General features: G+C 43.0%; 1 protein-coding gene across 7 annotated transcripts in view; it reads right to left on the bottom strand.

The window, feature by feature from the left end:
- Window positions 1-18,854, bottom strand: part of LRRTM4 (leucine rich repeat transmembrane neuronal 4) — a 500,845-nt gene that overhangs the window by 238,128 nt on the left and 243,863 nt on the right. The window contains exon 1 of one of the 7 annotated variants that reach the window (XM_075074548.1): window positions 3,240-3,368. The exons of the other annotated variants lie outside the window; for them this stretch is intronic. The gene's annotated coding sequence lies outside the window, so the exon portion shown is untranslated. Of the gene's footprint in view, window positions 1-3,239; window positions 3,369-18,854 lie in introns of those variants that run through there. 7 annotated transcript variants of the gene reach the window in all.

Here is an 18,854-nt window from a genome sequence, read left to right as displayed (position 1 = left end):
AAATAACAGAAGCAGCTTCTTGATAATCTCTTTGCGGTTTTCCTAATGGTAAGAAAAAGCTATAAGGAAAAAACATGTGTTTATTTTTTTGCCCCTCTTTTTAGTATTAAAAAAATGCCACAATAACTAGTTAAAAAAAAAAAAGAGGACTTTTTTCCCCTCTGCCCAACAGTGTCACAATTAACTAGCTGCAATATAAACTTCCATGTTGTCCCACCAGCACACTTCATTTCAGGAGCTGGGAAGACTCTTCCATCTCCAATGCACCAATGAAACCTTTGGCTGAGCCAGAGAAAAGGTCAAGGAGACGCCTTAGCAGTGCCAGTTGTGATGGCGGTTTTGCAACGCCTGTGTTTGTCCTGCAGACCCCAAAGGAGGATGACCAGGCAATTTCCATACCAAGCATCAGACTGCCACTAGCCAGCCCTGGCTGGGCGTAAAACAGCCTAGGCTCACACCAGTGACCTCCTATGAAAGGCTGCGTCAATGTAATCCCCAAGTGCTACTGAGGCAGAGGGGTATTTCATTAAAATAACAAGTAAGAGACCGTTCCAGCTGGACAATTATTCAACACAGGACTGCCTGTGCACTTTATTAAGAGACTGTTAGAGGTACAAGTCACATCCGTGTTATCAGGAACTGCACTTTTGAGCAAACTTCTCCCCAGCTCCAGGAATCAGGGCGAGGAGGTGCCCACGACCAGGCAGGGGCTGTCGCAATTGCCCGCCCATTAAAGGGAATCCCACTCCACGTTGTGTAAGATCTTGCAGAGACACCTGGGATCTTGTTCTTCTCCTGTAATGCTACCTACTTTGCTCTCTTTAATCTCAGCTACACCGCTCCCCCATCAGTCACTCTTCCCAACTACTTAGCGCTATCCCCGATGGAAGTTATTGACACCTCCAATTAGCCTGTTTAGCTTTCAAGTAAAGATCTTCAAGTCGCTGCATCCAAAATGAGCTTGCAAATTCTACAGCCTAAAAATGGGTGTAAATTCTCCAAGCTAATCTGGCACCTTTTGAATGAAACAGATGTGTCCACATTTGATGGGCACTAGTAACGCATATACACAGATAAACAGGCGCCTTTATGTATGTAAATGGGCATATGTATTCCATGAACCAGCACGCGCATCAAATTTGGCTTAACGTGTACTTTGCACAATGCCACCGAAATGAGGAGGACTGCAGACATCTGTATAAAGTTAATTGACAAGCCTTTCAAAACATGACTTCCTTCAAAGCAATTTACAGGCAAAACAATAATTAGGGGGGCACAATTCTGTGATTTCTAAGGTATCTACATTGAATTTTGAAACGTATCTGCAAATGAGTGCCTGTTAAGAACAAGAAGGAAATTGGACCCTGCCTGCCTAAATTATTTTAGGAGTGTACCCTGGAAAACCAGGGCTTGGGGGTGGGCGCAGCAGCAGGCACCGGAGGACAGGGACAGACGGAGAGGGTGTATGCGTGCATGCCTGCATTCCACGTTCCAGTTCTCCGCAGTAATCAACTCTTTCATACTTGAGCGACAGCATGAGCCAAATCCATCCAAAATTTGCTTCTGCCGTTTCTGACCCACAAACACTCCCAAACCTTCTGGGGTTTTCTGCTGTGAAGGGCTGTCACAATCCTGTAAAGATGACACCCAGCCTCTGATGACAGAGCCATCCTCTGAAAGAGGTGTACTAGCACAGCGAAAATGATGTAAAACAATCGTGTCCTTCGCCCATGTTGCATAACTAGTAAAACTTTTCCAGAAAGGCACGCAGGAGGCAGCCATCTCTCGCTTCTCTGCCTGTAGAGCAGCTAACATAACGGGTCAGTATTCCAGCATATCTTTATCTCATTAATGCAGTTTAACTCATGGTGAGCATTATTGTAGGGATAACAGTCTTTAGTACAGAGATATGCCAACCAGCCAACAATAACAATTCAAATCACAGGATTAAACGCTACGAACTCAGGGTGGGTTTTTAGGGAAATGAGAACATGTTTCACCATATCATCTTGAACACATGATTGCCTTACTTTTGTTAACATTCAGCTCCAGCAGAATGATTTGGTGATAAGGCCTACTTGGAGCCAATTTATCTGGGCTGTATTCACTTGCTTCCTTTTAATCTGGTCTCATTCACCAAGGCTGAAATAGATACACGACTCAGAAATCAAATGCTGCAAATAAAGCTAGCATGCATCTTTGTTTCAAGGGCTACTGAACTCATCAGACCTTGGGTTTTCCTTTCCCCCTCTCTCCCCACGGCTAGTAAACTATGAATAAATTAGCAATTGGAGTGTAATGGCTGGAGCAACTTCAATAATATACTGTCATCCTGTGCAGAGGTACAGCTTCTGACATTGAGGCTCTAATGTCCTGTGAATTACTGATGGAAACGTACACATCCAAGTTCTCAGCTTCAACTCTTCATATGCTAAGTGTTTAATTGTCAGCAATTCATGACCACTGCCATTTGGCTGGTATATTAAAACCAGACTACAATAAAACCCTTTCTGAATGTGTTTCTACACTGGTCTCAGAATTTTAGTGAAGTATTGTTGATTTTAATGCAGCATATACAACCAGCAATACTGGTCCTCTCCCTGTATGAATGGAGTCACATACACAGCTAATAGAGAACTTAGCAGCTAAACAAAGACGCAGAGGGAATATGACTGTGTCCCCATCTAACAGATAAAGAACTGGGACTTCAAAGGACTGACACACCCAAAATATCTGTACCAGACTTTGACCTGAACCAGCACCTTTTCAGATCCCATCCATGGCTTACCCACGACGACCCTTCCTGCAGCCCAGCCAAGCGCTCAAGTTCCAAGCAAACAAAACAATCCCTGCAGGATACAGGCAGGCTCTGTAATTCTGGACTATATTACATACTGTAGGTTAAAAGCCACACTAACCACGAGCTGCAGAGTAAGGAGGTGCACAGCGATAGCACAAGAGGCAACGAGTACAAGTCACAGCACAGCAAGTGGCAACTAGGTGGAAGGAAGGACGTTTTCATCGTGAGATGGTCACAGGTTGCTCACAGAGGCTGTGGAATCTCTATCCTCAGCAATATTAAAAACCAGACTAGACATAGGCTGAAGTAACCTGATCTAGTTGAACTGCTTTGAAGAGGAGGGGCTGGGCTACAGATGTCCAGAGGTCCCTTCCAGCGTCAGTTATTCTGTAAAAGGAACCCAAGCACCAGGAACTTTTAGGGTGAATTAGATACGTACCTTAGTGCTTTTGTATAATTCTATCAGGCACCAGTCAGCACATTCAGCAAGTAAACAGCTCTGTAAATCAGGACTGAAGCTCCTCATGTGATGGTCTCACATGAAAGGACACGTTTTCAAATGTGAAGTACCCACAACCGGAACCTGAAATGGATAAAGAAAATGCTGAGAACTCAGCAAGTTTCTTTCTTCCAGAACCCTGAACGTCCAAATGGGTGAATAAACAGCAAATGAACTCTTCAGATAATAGCAACAGTTAATTCTCATTTAAGTGAAAGATTCCAACTGATTTTCATCTGATACTGAACTGGATCTCTGTGCAAGTGTACTCAAAACAGGAAGCACCCCAAAAATAGGAATTTTTATCAGTGTTTATTCTATCTGACATATACAACCTGGAATACCATAAACGTTAATCGTTGCTGTGGTTTTCATTTGTTCTGGAATTCAGAAAGGCTTTCTTAATTTTTTCTCCTTGTCACCCTACTTCTTACATTCCAAAAAAACCTGTTCACAGGAAGCTTCCAATTTACTCAGCAGATTCATGACCCAGCTGATCAAGAGGGTAGACACCTACTGGAAGGACCTGGAATGACTACAAATTCCACAGACATTACCACCAGGTTGCTTGCTCACTAGGAGGAACAGAAATAGGAAAATACTGGCCTCTATCTATATATTGAAATTGTATGGAAGTGTCAGCATAGCACATTCTCACTGTGGGCAGCCTGTGGAACTGTGCTTAAAAGACAAGGCAGAAAGGCACGCTACCAAGGATGATTTGCAAAAGAAAGGCCTATTCCTACCAACTTACCCCTGCTCAAGTCCTAGTGTGGGTGCAGGGACCCCAGTCATAGAATCATTTAGGTTGGAAAAGACCTTTAGGCTCATCGAGTCCAACCATAAGCCAATGAAGGCTTCTGTTAGCATTCTCCCTCCGCCAAGCACCAGTGTGGCACGAAACCTGTTTCTTTCAAGCATTCAGAACCTATGCAAAGGTAATTTCCATTTGTATTCCTTGACTTCCGCAGGAAAGGCTGAGCATGGCAGCCTGTAGCTGTTCCCCTTTGCAAAATACTAGCAGCCACCAGGCTCCAGCTGCCACTGCCGGTCATTTTTCCTGCATCGTTATGCTCCCTCTCATATAGCGGAGTGGAACGACAGCTGAAGGCTTGTGGTACGAGAAGTTTCTGATCCTGCTCTCTCTGTACCCACTGACGCCATCGCGGCAGCTATACCCGCTGATCGAAGTTAACAAGCATGCGGCCTCAACACCACTGATTTTCATGTGTTCTTAGCACTTGTAGGTGTTTGCACTAGAAATTTTTCTGGCTGCAGAAGAATGGTCCTCTTCATTCTTTTCCACAGACTGCAGTGCGACCTAGAGACTTCAACCAAAGCAAAACCCCACTGAGGCTACGGAAGCACACCAGGCTCCAGAGTACTTTCTCTGTACGATGCTATTTACATGATTGTTCTTTAACAATATTTTTTGTTGTTTGCATTGCAACGGCACGTCGAAGTCATCATCATGCAGATAAATTAAAAGATAGCATTGTTTGAGGAGCTAGTAATATAAACAGAATAAAAAAGAGCAAGAGGTGAACATAAACAGACAAACTTGTTCCTACCACCGAGAAGTAGGAAACAGAACCTATCAATGCAATACACAGTAGCATCAAGTAGACTTAAAATATTTAACTACGTGTACATTTTCCAAGAGGGGAAAAAAAAGAAAGAAAAGAGTTTTTGGGGGCGGAAGTGATCATTCTTACAACAGATAACCCACAAAGTCCTATCTCGACTCAGGGATTCACCTGGAAAAACATCACTCAGCAGGTTTTGGAAATGTATTTTTCCTGTTCTTCCTTATTTAACCCTACTAACTAGTGAAACTTATGGCCACAGGACCTCACTGATCTGTCAATTGAGATTATTATTATTTTTAAAAGGTATGGAACTTTAAAGTGATTACCAACGCCTGCAAAACAATAAGAGGAAAACCAATATCCAAGCATTTTGAAAGGGGGCTATATCTGCTTATGTACATCCACCCCTTATTTACAGGTACTAGAAGGAATATTTCCCAGTGGAGAGAATTATCCTTTATTTATTACATTGTGTCCTAAAGGAGTTACTACTACCGGCTGCCGAAAAAGAGGATACACAAACAATTGGACCATTTGTGTTAGTCATTGGGAAAATACTACTGGGAACCCTTCAGGAGCGTTATGTTACAGAGGTGGTAATTCCTAGCTTCAATATTCTTCCAATAAGACCGCCCTACCCTAAGCTAGTTAATTATAAACAAGCTTAACCTAAGGACCTTATACGACAAGCAAGTCCTAAAAGACAGAGCTTCTTTCAAATTTCCTTATGAAAAACTTATTTTGGTTGAACACTGAAGTCATTATGAACTGGGACATGAAAAAAAAGCTGAGAAAGTCCCCACAGGAGGCATGAGATGTGAAAGAAATACCAAGTACACCAACAGGACAATTTTGCCTTGCTACTTTTCATTATTACAGCTATTATCAGCAAGGTTAAAGCCTTGTCCAGAGCGCACTCTCCAGAGGCTGAGCATCTTTAAAACCGATTGACATCAAGGGCACTCAGAACCTCACAAAATCAAGCATTACTTCTTCAGAGGAGTTACCAAAGAAGCCTCTTGCACAAGCATGGATTACACTTGAAATAAACAACTGAACACATCGCATAGGAGAGATACTTAATGTAGCAGGTTTTCAACTTAAAGGTAATTTACAATGGTCCTGTAATACGGGGGGCCTTACTGCAAGTCCCCTGAATGTTTTCAGAACAAAAATGAAAATCAAACCTAAGGCTGATCTACAGAACCACTGAACTCCATTTCTGAACGCTGCTATCACGTATGAAATGCACTCAAAAACAGCCCAGGCCAAATTCTGACTTGAGTTATCTAGGAGTAAATCCAGAGGAGCTCATACCAAACCCTGCCCTCCGTATCTTCAAAAAAAGCAGTGGAAAAACTCGCTCTGTTTAGAAATAACTCCACCTGTTTCAGCATTTCTCACTCATTGCTAAGGGCATTGGCGTGAAGAAGCTCATCTGCTGCTGATTCCCCACCTGGAGTTACAATTCTGCGGGTGTGCCACCATAACCATCGCCCCCGCAGGCAGCAAGTGCTGCAAGTGCTTTCTGGGAAAGCCTCCTCAGAGACCTGTAACTGTACAAAAGAAATAACAGCATTTATCTGGAGCTCGCAGCAAGGCTGTCCGTTGATTCGACCCTACCAATCTTTCCTACGCTAGGCAACTCTGGGCTGGGACGGCTGCCTGGACACAGCACCGTTTAGAACATCAGTGGCTGCTGGCTGGCTTTCACCAAGTGTTAGATTTTTACTACATACGCTATTCCATTAAAAGGTCCATGCACAACAAAATCCTCACCAAAATCCTCTGGGACAGAACACTGAAGCACTCTTCCTGGAGGGCAGACCCTGCACCCCGCTCCTCTTCGCTTACTGCGGGCTTTATCGTTACCCTTGACAGGGCACCGGGGGTTCATCCCCTTTCCAGAACGAGCCTTGTATTTCCTGAAAGATAACTAGCTAGAGACCAGAGAATTTCGTTTCAGGCCACTGTATTTCATATGACTCTTTCAAGAAACTTATATAAAATGGGCATGCATAGATATACACTGTTGGACGGAAGAGTAAAGAAGAGCAAATTACCAAAAGTAACTGTTGAATCACTAAATAGTAGAAATCCAAGCCATATAAACACCTAAAGAGTACAGAAAAATGGGGGTAAATTCATTTAAAAAACAAAACATATTAGCTGGAAAAGGGAGTCAAAACACCAGCAACGCTTGCCCCGTTATCTACAGGATTGTCAGAGGAAATGCTCAGTTATTCAAAAATGGTGGGTAATTGTCTGTACAGCTTCATCCTCCAGGACTTAGACTGTACTAAGCCACAAAGCCTTGCTTGTAAAGAGGTGTATTGTAGTTGGAAATACTGTCCCCTTTAGTATTCTGCTGCATATACTCGTTTTGAGTAAAAGCAAGCAATCACACAGTCTAAGAGACAGTCACTGATGAACCCTGAAATAGCCATTTAGCAGAAACCACAAGCAGAAGCAAAAATAAAGGTAATTTATTTAATTTTGAAATCTCTCTCACTCATTGCATTGTACTAAATAAGCTATAGGGGTGACAATTAATTGAGGTGGATGCACATCCTGCCAACCAGGGGAAAAAAACCCACCTTTTATTTGCCTCTAACCTTTCTTATTTTCACGACAATGTCTGCATTTTCTCACTTTAAAACACAAACAAGTCAATGTAAGCATGGCTGGAAGGCTGAGATGATTACGGGATAATTCGTGTTTGCAAGAGCAAACAAAATCAATTGCAATTGTTTAGGAACCAAGCACATTAAATGGTGGTGAAAAGATATTTGCTGGACTTTTATAACATGGCTTTTTTTTTAATCCCAGCAATGATAAGGGATAGACTGACAAAAGCCCTTAGGAACTGTTTTAGAAATGCACACACTCTCCCGTCCTCAGTGGGACTGGAGGGAGCTGTCTGTATCTGCTGCAGATGAAACAAAAGTGGATTTGGACAATACTTAAAAACCAGCAACAAAGACCCAATTCCTCCTGAAAAACAATGTGAGAGAGAGAGAAATTGATCGGTTCAGGAAGTCAATTGAATTCTTTGTTATAACAGATTAAATACAGAATTACTCAATTAACTTCAGATTAATTATGCCTTTCAGGTAAACATGACAACTGTCATCTTGGCTAACACGAGGCACTGAATCATGAGGTATTGAATCAACTGCTTCTCGCTCCAACAAGACCTCATTAGCGATCTGAAAAGCCCAAATCATTCCCCTTTCCACATATACCAAACGTCCTCTGTTGACGGGATACACACGATTCCCAATCCCTGTCCTGTCCGGTAGATTTCACCGATTTTTTTCCTAAGAGCTGTTCATTCTTAGGGAGGGCCGGCAGCATAAATCAAGTCACTGCTGTTCACGTTTTAGTTACGTACCATGGCAATTTTAATTTTTGGTCTCTGCTTGAAACTAGAAACATGACGAGAAAACCAGCTCAGATCAGAAGCACGCCAGGCAAGGAGGGGCGGAGGGCTGGGACTATCTAGCCTCCGCAAGAGAAGGCTCAGGAGAATCTTATCGGTGTGCTTTAAGTACCTGTCGGGAAGCAGTGAGGACGACAGAGCCAGAGCCCTTGGTGCTGCCCAGAGGCAGGAGGCAATGGGCACAGACTGAAACATGGGAAATAGCATTTAAATATAAGAATAAGCTTTTCACTGCGAGGGTGCTCAAACGCTGGCAGAGGTTGCCGAGAGAGGCTGTAGAGACTCTGTTTTTGGAAGTGGTCAGAACTGCAGAGGACACAGCCCCGGGCAGCCTGCTCTGCAGCTGATCCCGCTCCGAGCAGGGGACTTGGACTGGTCGATCCCAGGAGACCCCTTCCAGCCACAACCGTCCTGTGATTCTCCGAGAAGGATTAAAATTGCACCTCTGTGTGTTGGTAATCCACCCATAATACAAATTATACAGATAACGAAGCAGCTTCAAGGTGCCTGAGGAAGGGGAGAAGAAAAAAGTTTTCAAGTAATGTGTCTTGGTTTAATTATTTATGGTGATGCTTGATGGTCTCATTACTGGGTCATACATGACCTCTGGGTAGTGTCTTCATCCTTCCAGATTAATAAGTTATTGTGACACAAATAACTTTGGCAATTACTTCTTCTTTAGTGCCACAGGAATGTGGTTTTTGTTTGGGTTTTTTTTTTTCCTGAGGAAAAAGGTTGATTTTAACACAAGCAAATGTCCTTTAGAAACAGACAGTATCATTATACTCGAGAGGCCAATTATTCACTCTTTATTCATTTTTTTAATCCTAGTTTCTGCTTTAGAAGTCTAGGGCAAGATCTGAGCGGTTATCTTTACTGAGGGCCTTTAGATAGTCTGCACAAAATGCCTAGGAGTATTTTAACATGTAAAAAATTTGTCAGACTTGTAAAATATGTGCATTGTCAGAAGCAGCCATTTTTAAGACACTGATTCTTATTTTAACGTAACAAATTAATATCTTTTCTTATTCAGAACTCCTCCGTAATATAGAAGTACTTGCTCTTTAAGGACATCTAGATTATAGAACATCGATTTCCTGGGAATTACAATCTTCGGGGGGGGGGGGGGGGGAAGAAAAAAGCAACCCAAAACTCAAATTAAGAAAAGTCAAAGTGTCGTACGGACCAAAGCCTGCGTTATTTCAGTACAGAAACACTAAACTATATTACATACCTAGGTAAATACCAGAGGAATGAAACACTTATCTAAATAATGCAATGTGGGTTTGTACTTGAACCTGAAAGGAGAAAGGGGAGCGGAAGATTCCAAAACCATCTCCCAAAATGAACAGAAATAGCCTATTATTTTCCTGATGACTGTATTTTTCCACTGAAATTTTTTTCCCACGACAAGTTTCAGCTAATACAACTGCTGCCCAACCTCTCAAATCAGCAAAGAAAATTATATTCTTGGCTACACCCTCCGAATAACAGACATGTCACCCTAGGGTGCTGCATTATTTAAGCACCGGGCATATTCATCAGAGGGCTGACAAAGAGGGACAGCCTATGAATTATTTTCAGATTACTTTCAGCATCTGATCATCCCATTTTGCATCTTTGATTTGCAGCCTCACAAGCAAACCGCAGCGGGTGGGTTTCACGTTCAACAGTGACAAGTTCTGCCACCCTTTGAACGCGACCGCGCAGGGCTGCCTCGCCCGTCCCCTGCGGCACTGAGCCGCTCGGTGATCTTCGCCAGGTGACGCAAACCCCTGGTGCAACAATGCTCAAGGCCGTTCCAAGAAAGCAGGTATGTGAAGGGGAGCTAGCTGCACGCTCCGGCCGCTGACAAAACTCCTTCTGATATGTACTCACAGGACACAGCTAACGATGAGGTCGGAGGGATATCTTTGTAGCTGGCTTCTTCCCACCTCTGTCCAAGGAGGTACCTGCGTTTAGTTGGAGTGCTTGCATCTTCAGCCCCCACAGGAGCCTCTGAAAATCTCACTCATTGCTTTTGATGCTAGTTCCCATCCTTGCAGGTACTTGTCAAGCTATAGAAGCCCATTGTTTGGGGCTACATTCTCACATAGCTTGAGAGTGACTCAAGATTATGCTCAGGAACAAAGGCCTTGAGGGTTAAAAAAGCAAGAATCCACTACAGGAAATTATGTGATCTGTAACTATTTGAGCCAACGTTCAACTGTGATTATGAATGCGCTAAAAATGCTGACCTACACTAATCTAAAAAGAAAAAAAATCAGGAAATAAAGTATGGGAAAACACACAGCAAAAAACATCATTCAGCAGACACTGTGGGATGAACCTGGAAATTTGGTTTCTATTTCTGGCCACATTTTGACAGGTTACCTCCCCTGTCTGTTCTCACCTTTCCTCCTACCGGGACAAGGTTTTTCTCTTGCAACTAGTTATGTATGATTTATGCTGTGCTGGCATCTAAGAGCGTAAACCACAGATTGTGGCCAGGGAACCCCAAGAGATGCTTCCCTACTCACAAGAACGTGGCCCAAGGCACCTGTGATCTCGGCTGGCCTCTGTCAATGCTGGTTTATCAATAAAGTCCTTGAATTTAAGCAAAGCAAACACAGTATCATGCTGAGAACTGTTTAACACAGCTCTTCTCAACAGTGCTTGCCCAGTAAGTGTGTGTTCGTCAGGGAGCTAAATACAGAATCACACAAGAATCTAGGAAAGCTTTACTGCAGTGAACAAAAGCTAATAAGTAAATAATGTTTCCTCACATCTATAAGAATTTCTGTTTACTAAGGCGACATACATCTGAAAAGGCTGCTGTAGTCTATTATTTAAATGCAGATTACAGATGCCGCCAAACCTGCAATGCATAAGGAAATATCTTCTGTTAACATGTTTATTTACTGGAGAGGTTGGGAGTGCCCCTCCCACCGTGTTGAGTGTTACAGGTTTTTAATAAAATCAAATATAAAACCTTGTCTTTATACTCATCATCTAGTCAGCAAACTTATATACCTCCTCAGGAGCTGCCCTGGTCTGTGCTCTATATAGTACTATACATTCTGTAGAAATTGTTCCAGGGACTCACTTTTTCCTCCCCTTGAGGGGTGGGGGGCTGTTGCACCGTATGCACAGCAGGCCAAAACACAAGCCAACACAGTAACTAAAATAAACCAGTTGTCAAAATCAGTTACTGTCTTGAAAAAAGACTAAATTGGAGCGTGAACATTTAGAAGGCAAAAGCCCAAGAAACAGTGAAGTTCTTTCTCTCCCAGTTAAAAATCCTGATCCCAAACTCAGAACACGGGCGTTGGGTCCCTCCTCTGCCTGACTTTGCAAGGCAAACGTGATGATAAGGGCGGGCTTCAAAGCCCCAGCCATCGCCAGGGTTTCCTGGCTCCAAACACTTAAAATGACAGTATACATCTTGGATTACTGAGGATTCAGGAACAAAGGGAAGTTCAACTGAGGAATAACTGGTTGGATGAGACAGGAAATCCACCCCCTCCCCATTTGGAGCTTTGGGGAACTGGAACATCCTCCGTGATGTGCTCCACGTTATCTCTACATTGTACCACAACTGTTTTGGCAAAATTTGCTTCACCTTTTCTAGTTTCTAACAGTAATTGTGAAGAATCCCTTTCGAACTTTCAAGTTCACAGTCTCAGATCAATCCCCCACAACTCCAAGGCTATGCCTTCCAACCCTTCGCATGCTATTCCCTTAAAATGCACTGTTTCCTAAAGGATTAATAACAGGTAGAGCTCATTGAACCACTATATTGTCCTAATAGCTACAAGAGAGGGACCTGAAGAAAATGGTAGCTAGATTCCAACTTAACTGAAGATTAGGAGTACTTGCCAAATTGAGTCCCTGCTTATTTCTGGCTTAGCTATATTTAACCGGGATATATATATTCCAAACGCACTTTCTATTTGAAAAGATACTGCTAAAAACACACCTATGTTCATCATCTTGTTGCTGCCACTAGCACAAAACTTAGTTGAAAGTGAACAGGCACCTTTGAGTCATCTCACAATGAAGTGAAGACATTACAAATAATCAGATCACACTGTAATTTTCTCTACATACCTCGCCTGCCTCCCTCTAGATGTCAAACCTGTAATAATGGACCACTTGAGTTCAGAGAAATCAGATGTTTGTCAAAAGGTTCCGCATATTGCTTCCATTTAGGCCTCAATTCAGTAAAGCATTTAAAATACGTTTACCTTTAACATATGGTTAAACCCCACTGAAGCCATCCATACATGCGTCACTGCTGTACTGAAGAGGACCACTAGCAAGCACGTTTGGAAAGTAGAAATACTAGGTCTAGCTTTCTGGAACAATGTGGGGTTATTTGGTTTCCTATTATACACACAGACAATTCCTCATTGCACCACTACATAGATATCTGGCTTTAAAAAAAAAAAAAAAAAATTACTTTCTAGAGCTCTGGGAAGCCTCTGTTCGCTGGTAAAATATAAATGCCTTACAAGAGAGAATACATGGCCAAGGGTCAACAGTCTCCTCCCATCCTACCCAACTGGCTGGGGTGTAAGTTTTCTTAGGACATGACTGACCCATGCACAAAAAAACCAGAGCAAAGACACCTGAGCCACATCAGCCACGAACTGATTCCTGCCAGAACTCAAAGCAACAGAGTCACGTCAACACAACAGTGTGCCTAGGTTAATTAGCTTTGCTGAGAGGCAGAGCTAATTAGCCCACGCACTGCCCTACTACCGCTACAGTGCCTTTCGACAAACCAGCCTGCTCTAACCTGCTTTACGCAATGTGGACACAACCTAGAGACGCGGCCCCCAGCAGAGACTGAGGCTGACACGGAAAGAACATTGTCCGAGGGGGTTCTCGTCGTGCCCTCTTTAGTGCTAATGGGCCAACGACCGCTACATCCCCAGCAGTAGAGACAAACAGGAAAAGATGTCCTTGCAATAATTAATGCAAGCGGACAACAGCAGCATTGATCCTAGTAGGAAATACTAACTGAGGACATTCGAATTCCAGCCATTTTTAGCACAGCCTCTCCTCTCACCCTCACCTCGGCCATGTCCCTGACTGCTCACACTGCTTAGCCCGGGTGTTCTTTGCAGCCTCAGAGCTGCTTTGCTGGACAGATGAAAGGTTCATTTACATGCCTGTAGCAGCTGTAGTGGAATTAATGTTGGTCTCATTATCTCGGCTTAGGATGTACAAGCCACTGGTTTTGCAATGCATACTGATGCAATAAAGAGAGAGGAAGAAGGAAAAGAAAGCGGGTTATTTTCATTGTGAATAATATGGCAGAGTTGAGGAAATCCTAGAAAGGAGAGAGTTAATCTGGAGTAATACCCTGAAAGCTAATATCACCTAATGCAATTTATTAAAAGAAATCTGTTGAAGTACGCAGTCTATGCCACAGTAGCTTTAATTAAAAGGTGGAAGAAAAGTGAAACCATTTATCCAAATCACCCCTCTTAAAGTTAGGGCCCAGTTTTTAAATATCCATTTCCATACATCTACAGTATGGGCATTACCAACTCCAAGACTTAAAAATTCAAGAGACTATTAAAAAAAAGATTTATTGGTTGCCACTGTTTAATGAGCCAGTAGGATCCATTTAGGTCAGCTTTTTCAAACTTTTGTCCTACACATTACATGTAAAAAAATAAAAAATCACTGCCTTGGGGCGGGGGGGATGCTAATACACATCAAGTAGTTTGGACCTTAAGAAAACTACTGAATAGCATGGAACTTCTCCATAACATCAGAACTTGTCAGCACTCAACTATGAAAGAAGGAGGGCGAGGGGAGGTTTAACTGGACTGTAGGAAGATCATGATCCTGTGCTCCTTCACACATCACCTGCTGGCACAGTATGCAGGAGCAAACCCTCAAACGCAGGCTCCTACCACCAGGGGTGAAATGCTGCTCCTGCTCCCTTGGTGTCCGTGCTTCACGCAGAGCGACACCTCAAGAAAAACCCTACAGAGCGAGACACTGCTATTATAACGAATCTAGACCTTCCCCATTCATGAATTATGATGAATTTTGAGATCATCTGGCATAAAAATACAGGGCCTGATTCACTGCCTTTGCAGGTCCGACAGCCGCCTCCTTGATTTCAATGGCTCTAGACCAAGCCCATCAGTATGCTGCGAAACAGCTAACAAAATAGCATTTAAAGCCGAGTGCACAATGAAGAAATGTACCAATTGTTTAATGATTGATGAGGGAAATGTCAGATGAATTATTTGCCAGACGATACTAGTCCATCTGTTACAGGATCTTGCATGTAATGACATAAAGAAATTAATTATATCTAGTTCATATATAGAAACATTCTAAATTGTGAATCTCAGCTCTTTTCATAAACAAGTCCAGCATCATTATCTCCATTATCCAAGTACAAAAACCAAAGCGTTAGTGGAAGAGTAGTCACAAGCCCTAACTTCAGAGACAGGAGGTGCTGAAACTGGGAAGCAAGCGTAACGCGGCATCACCAGGGAAAGGGCTGATGGGCTACTCCTTTCGCAGAGGCTATGAATTACAGCGAAAGCTTTCTATCTCCAGCTGAGGGTGCCTGAAATTAAGTGATGCGAGCATCCCCCAAAAATTACTTTCTCAAGTCAGGATGCTGGCAGAACCAGCGAGATTCAGGTCTGAGTCCCAGACCTCAGTTCCCACCCCCGAGCTGAAAAGCAGATTTGCCAGCTACTAATTTTTCACGCAACTTCAGTTGCCTCAATTCCAAATTCCACCGGTGTGTGAGATCAAAGTGTGTTTGAATTTCATTCCATTCAGATTTCAGTAACACTGGAACTGCATCACTTATTACTTTTTTCCTCAATATACTTTTCACCTGTAAGTTAACTGCTTGTTCCCTCTCTGATCTGCTTTTAAAGAATAAAAAGCACACCTTTTCCACTACGTTCTCACACAAATTCGACTCACTGTACGTATCTTCCAATCCCTTTATCTATCTGGATTTCTCAAAGAGAGAAAATTACTTCCTAGGAAGCGATGCCATCCTCAAGACACTAAATTTCATGAGATTTAGAAGGACACACCCCTCCCAATGAAACTCTGAATTTGTAAGACTGTTCTAACGTCAGGGGGAAAAAAATAGTCTTGCAATTAGTGTTTAAATGTACAGTCAGTAGTGCAACGTAATGGAAGTAACTGAAAGGCAAGATACAAACATCTAACCTTCTTTTTAGTCTGGGAACGACAATTTTGTCCTGAGCAACGTTCTGCCCTGATCTGCTCTTGACTTCAGTTAGAACAACTTTTTACCTCAGACATTGCATACAGGCTGAGATCACATCACCTCTGTGCAACGCCAGGGTTTAGAGCTCTTTAGATTCAGGGGGGTTTCTCCAGCCTGTCTCTAGCCAAGTATTCCTTGTTGCATTTCACAGCCATCCACATTTCTAGACTAAAAAAAATCCAAAGCAGTAACTTGGCCTATTAGAACCTAACTATGCTTGCTCCTCATTTCTAATTCATCTTTCTCCTTTGACTCTAGAAGACAATCCTTTACAGCCAATGAAAAATTCATGAGATGTAGGAGAGATTGAAAGCAACCCAGTAAAGAATGATTAGGCAAACCCAGGATTTAGTCTAGGATTGAGTATGTCACTGGGTAGGTCTACTTCTGCTAAGTCAGGGAAGTATAAATCACTCTAAAGAAAAGATTTCAGATAGCAGATTTGCAGCTTGTGGGAGAGGGTTAGGGCAGCTTAAGTTCCATTTGTAGGGGAAACCTGGCTGATAGGAATCGGTGAAATGGATGCACTGAGAGACAACAAATCAACCCGACCCCCTCTCTTTCAGTGCTGCTATCACCTCTTTTGTGGACGTTCTCTCCAGGGCCTCTAGCAAAAAAACACACAAGATATTTAACCCTGTCTGTGCCAGAGTGAAGACAGATTCCTAACAGGGGTAAGGAGATTGAGGACCTGGTTTCTGTGAAGCACCACTTCTCTGTGAACTAATCCTAAATTACACATATAGGGAAAAATTCCAAAGACCAAGCGAGAGGTCATAATGCCAAGCAAATCCAAATGGATTTGCAACAGCATTTCTGTACTGGAAGGCAGCTTCCGTAGCAGGCTGTAACAGACGCTTTTCCACAGCAAACCCTGTGTCTGTGTGTCGAGTTTCGGTTAGTGGTCAGCAGCTCCAACGGTGCACGTAATACACTGCTTACTTGGCTGCAAGAAACTGGATTCTCTAAGCCTGCCCACAGGCTTACTACTAAGAATGCTTTAGGTTTTGGTTAAGTCTATCCCAAGCACCTTCTCAAGAAATTATGCAACTAATAAACACTAAAAATTATAAAATTGTTTCCAATTATACAGGTATGGCCAGAAGGCTTTGAGTATTTTGAATTCACAAATGACAATGATCTTCCGAAGAAATAAATCCCACATGTTGAGGATGAACTCATCTCAGAAAAATGGAGATTCAAGAATTTAAAGATTTGATCAAATGGCATGAAAGAGACTGCAAAGATTCCTACTGATGTCGCTTGCCATTGGATCAAACCACGAGCAAAGATGAACCTCTAAGTACTCAAACTAAAGATTAGAGGTCCTCGCATTCCTTCTTCTGCTGACCATAATGCAGTCCCTTATCTGTCTGTATCTTTAGAATGCACACACAAACCCTGATGTACTATCAGTGCTGCTAAAAGGGGAAAACCACACCCATTAAGACCGAGGACATGTCAGTAAATGTCTGTAGGCACCATCTGCCACCGAGCTCTGTTCTTCAATCGATCTGCTGTTAATTTTTCCCTTCCCCAGACCTGTCTGGCCAAGTCAGATACACTGGGAGTCCAAAGGCTGAAAAGGTCAAGCGATGGCATTTGCTCTCTTTCGGTAAGGTATTTCTCTCTTCTGGAAAGCAAAGATCACCAGTTTTAAAAAATCTGGATCCCATGTGGAAGCAGCGTGGGACAGACAGGCTGCCTAATATAATGATAAAATATTTCTGTGCCCTTTGTACACAGCTGAAATTAAGTACTTGTGGTGAGTGGGATCATACTGCCAGTGCTGCTCTGGGAAGGATCCAGTTTTGGTTTCTCTGTTGTTTCTTCTCTTGAGCAGAGAAAAATGATGGGGGGAGACATCAGGTAAAGAGAGGAAGAGCAGCAAGGAAGGAGGTGAGGGAGGGGAGAAAAAAAATATGTACACACTGTCTGGTCCTGAAATATTGAATCCGAGAGATGTAGCACCACTGACAAAATACTGCTTTTGTCAACTTAGTTCACATCATCCGAGGAAGTCGTGTAGCAATGCCAACAGAAAAAGTTTTGTTGGCATATGCTGTAGTTCTACAGGGAGAATCTGCCAACATAGTTTTGCAGAAATAATTACAAAAGCAAAGACGTGTCTTTGCTACCCTTCAGCTCCTGAATCCGAGAGCTCACATATATTATCCCTACTCCTTCCTCCATTACCTCCAAAGACAATCCTGGAACAAGGAAAGAGAACTATGACAAATTAAAGGAAGTTTAGTGTTTGCATCTGATTACTGGCTCCTTATTCCTATGCAAATTAGATTTAGCAACAATGCCCAGGAATTACAGAGCAAAATAAAATAATCTCAAGCATCTCCCAATCTCCAGTAATAATTTAGCATCATTACAGCCGTTTTCAGACAAGTAAGTTGAAGCACAAGGAAATCAGTTCCTTTCCAACACACTTGTCCGCACAGTGAGGCAGTGGCACGCAGAGCAGCACCCTTGTATCAGAATGAAAGACAATACATAATTAATAACGTTCCCTGTTATCGCTTGCTCCCCCAAAAGTCTCTTTAAATAGATTCAAGACTGAGACTGGAAGAGAGGAATGCATCAGCCAGCAAGGCGGGACATAACCCTCTTCACTGAAATGCCTGCTCGCTTCAAGCCATCAGCGGCACTTCTGCAGCCCGGCACCCACCACGCCTGCCTGCTTCAACCCAGGCCAGCAGCGCCCGTGCCGGAGGGACCCTGCGGCCCCGCACCGCGGCAGTAAGACCAGCGCGCCTGCGTACGGCACCCACCCACAGCGCTCGTGTCTCCTCGCCACAGCAAGGGATCCCCAGGGAAGCGCCCGAGTTCCGCATGGCTCGTTCGCATCGGCCAGCTACGATGTAGCTCAGCAGCTCTGGACGGTGGTTGTTTGCACGGGTAAAAGAGGGTTCTGAAAAACCGAGGTTACATACAGGGGGATAATTTCAAATTAAGGTACCACGGCCTGATTTTAATTATGTGATTAAATTAGTCACAAACAACAGCTTACAGTCCGAAATAAATACTGGCACTACATTTAACCTCACAAGATATGATGATTCCTACATATTTCTATAGCTTTTTTTTTCAGAAATCATACAAATTTATGTATCGCTACAGCGAATTTCAGCAGTTGGAAGCTCTGGATGTGGTGCTCAGTGTAAGAGTAGGGAAGTGGTGTACCTCACGTGAGCCCTGTTCAATTTTCATAGTAGGGCACATAGAACAGACTAGTAGAGCTCTTT

This window comes from Phalacrocorax aristotelis, chromosome 24 (genome assembly GCF_949628215.1).
Source record: "Phalacrocorax aristotelis chromosome 24, bGulAri2.1, whole genome shotgun sequence".
NCBI classification, from domain to species: Eukaryota; Metazoa; Chordata; class Aves; order Suliformes; family Phalacrocoracidae; genus Phalacrocorax; species Phalacrocorax aristotelis.
This window is presented reverse-complemented; position numbering and strand designations above follow the sequence as displayed.